The 2,770-nt window shown below is 36.8% G+C and overlaps 1 long non-coding RNA gene across 2 annotated transcripts; it reads right to left on the reverse strand.

The window, feature by feature from the left end:
• Nucleotides 1–800: 800 nt before the first annotated feature.
• Nucleotides 801–2,541, reverse strand: LOC139070673 (uncharacterized). Of its 2 annotated transcripts, XR_011521159.1 has the most exons (4): nt 2,374–2,541; nt 1,277–1,398; nt 1,012–1,196; nt 802–937 (listed from the first exon to the last, which is right to left on the reverse strand). It is a non-coding gene; the product is annotated as an uncharacterized lncRNA (long non-coding RNA). The 2 variants fall into 2 exon arrangements; XR_011521158.1 differs by lacking the exon at nt 2,374–2,541 and having other exon boundaries at nt 801–937; nt 1,277–1,630.
• Nucleotides 2,542–2,770: the final 229 nt, after the last annotated feature.

Raw genomic sequence — 2,770 nt, forward strand, 5'->3', positions numbered from 1 at the left:
ATTTATTCTCATTTTCTAGTCACAAAGCCATAGATGAATGAATACATGCAAATTATTTTAACTCAGTGAAGTCTGAGACCTAACTTTACAAAGTACAAATACAGGACATGTTAAGCTGTGGCAAGGTGGTGAAACAAAGGCCCGGGCGGTATTCGATCCCCAGTCTCCCGGGTGAGAGTCATGCGTGCTAACCAGTCAGCCAAAGGGAGATCCGTTTGGCTGACTGGTTAGCATGCATGACTCTCACCCGGGAGACTGGGGATCGAATACCGCCCGGGCCCTCGTTTCTCAACCTTGCTTCAAAGCAATTGTCAAAAGAAGTTAAAACAAGACACTGCTGTAATTGTTTTCTCACCGTTTAATGTTGTCATTTGTTTTTTCATCCAATCCATTAGTCTGCGGGTGATATGCTGCTGTCACACTCCTCTCAATTGAAAGGAGCTCACATAGTTTGCTGTTGATCTAAAAAAAAACAATGAGGCACATTATAATTAGTTATTTTACAGATTTGACTTTTAGGCCAATTAAAAATTTATATTAAACATAACTTACTTGATTCACAAACTCTCGCCCTTGGTCTGTAAGAATGCGCAGAGGACAGCCATGCCGATAAAAAATCGTGCATAAATTTTGGGAGACTTCCTCTGCAGACTTGGTTTTCAGAGGGAAAGCCTCCACCCACTTTGAAAAATAATCCGTTGCTGTCAATATGTACTTGTAGCCAGAAGGGGTCTGGGGAAGCGGACCTGTCAGATCCATTCCGACCAGCTCCCACACACCAGATACCCGTTGGTGATAGATTAAATGTTTATGAACAGAAGTAACATAGAAGTAATAAACTAACAGAATTACAATGGACAGTCACCTTGATGCAATCCAGTGTTTCGACTACCTTCAGTGGAGGTCCAACTCTTTGGCAATGGTCACATTCAGACAGCTAGAAAATGTATTTTGTTTTATGAAATTTATAAATATTGTATATTAGAGATTGCTAACAATGAGGTAACATACCCATTTCTCAATGTCTGCAGTCATACCATGCCAATAAAATTTCGAACACAATGATTTGCGAGTTTTCACAATGCCACTGTGTCCTCCCATTTTTGAAGAATGGATTTCCCTAAAGTTGGTCCAAGCCTCCTCTTTTGATTTAATGGCTTTTCGCCTAGGCAAGGGTCCAAAGAATAGACCCCCAGCTTTATTGAAAGAATTTACACATTAGTCACATGGCGTATTATCAGAAAATGTGATGTATGCATAAATCTTAACAACTTACCATGAATGCTGAATTTAGAGGCATATTTCCTTAGGCTTTGCCTTTGTCCTTTGGTGTAGTGCAGCGGATAGGAACCCTTGGTAAGGAGATTAAATATCTCATCCCATCTGCCTTCCATTTTACTGTAAAAAATGAAAACAAGGAAGTAATTTGAAAATTAAAACTTCTGATTTAAAAAAATAATTATACAGTCAATTATGTTCATATACACTGAAAACAACCGCATGTTGAGGAAGTAAATTATTATAAATATGACGAGGCAGCATTCAAACAATTTTTTACTTCTAAAATGTTTCTTATCTCAAGACTGAAGACATTTATTTGCCATTTGCACACAGATCAACAGTCCCTGCACATTGGAATTCAGTGTTGTATGTGCACATAGTCCATGGAAGGAAGTGTTATTCCTTTGATCCTCTCTGCAGACTTTATGACTCTTTGTAGAGCTTTCCTCTCTGTCTGTGTGGTATTTCCATACTTATACCATTCTTATCTGTGTGCTTCCTTACAAAATTATGATTTACGGGTAGATACATAAAAGAAATATGGTTTTTAACATGTTTCACTTTAACAGAGACAAATCTTTTTATGTGTTGGTTTATATCTAGATATTTTTATGCTTCCTGGTTTGTAGTTTTGAATCACATTCCTGCGTTTTTAAACAAGTAGCAAAATAGTTTAAGCAAGCAGAAATAAAGTATAAAAAACTCACTAACATAGTAGTCAGACATGTTATTTAATCATATTTCTAGTCAAAAACAAAACTTTTTCAGGAGGAACACGGAATTAGAAACATGTTCATATTATATGAATCTATTAAAATAGCCCCTTTCGTCTTTAAAATGCTGACTTTAATTTCCTCACGGACTGTATAATTGTTGGTCTTGTATTGTTTTTTTTTACTTCTTGTTACTATTTATATGTTTCATAGCCGTTACATGACGTTCAGGCATCAAAGTTTAGTTGTTTCATCAGCGATTAAATTACGTGCAGAAATTGGCAGTCAAAAAAATGCACTGCACACTGAAAACTGTGACTAAAGTACAAAATATATCAAATAATGTGTTAACATTAAAGAATATAAATGAATTACTTACATTTTAGTCGTAGTTTCACTTTTTCGCCGATCTTTTCTAGTCCGTATGCTCATCTGACGCCTCTGTAGAACGTACCGGAGTTGTCGAGTAATGCGCATGCGCGCACATGCGCATTATCTGCAAGTATGCTCCTCTGACAGGTATGCTGTTCTGACACAACACCGGCTCTTTTGGCTCTCAAGTGGCTCCTCAGATTTTCTGTTGCGTAGAGTACATTTAAATCCAAAATAATGCAAAACTATATGTAAAATGATTTACTAATGTAAAAAAAAATGCAATATATCAAATATTTATCATTTAACTGGATTTAATAACTGAACACTTTAAGATATCTTCACTTTCCGACTGCTGGCGCTCATTTTCTCACAGTCTTCATCGCACTCTCCTCTCTCTCGCT

This window comes from Nothobranchius furzeri, chromosome 7, assembly GCF_043380555.1.
Source record: "Nothobranchius furzeri strain GRZ-AD chromosome 7, NfurGRZ-RIMD1, whole genome shotgun sequence".
NCBI lineage: Eukaryota > Metazoa > Chordata > Actinopteri > Cyprinodontiformes > Nothobranchiidae > Nothobranchius > Nothobranchius furzeri.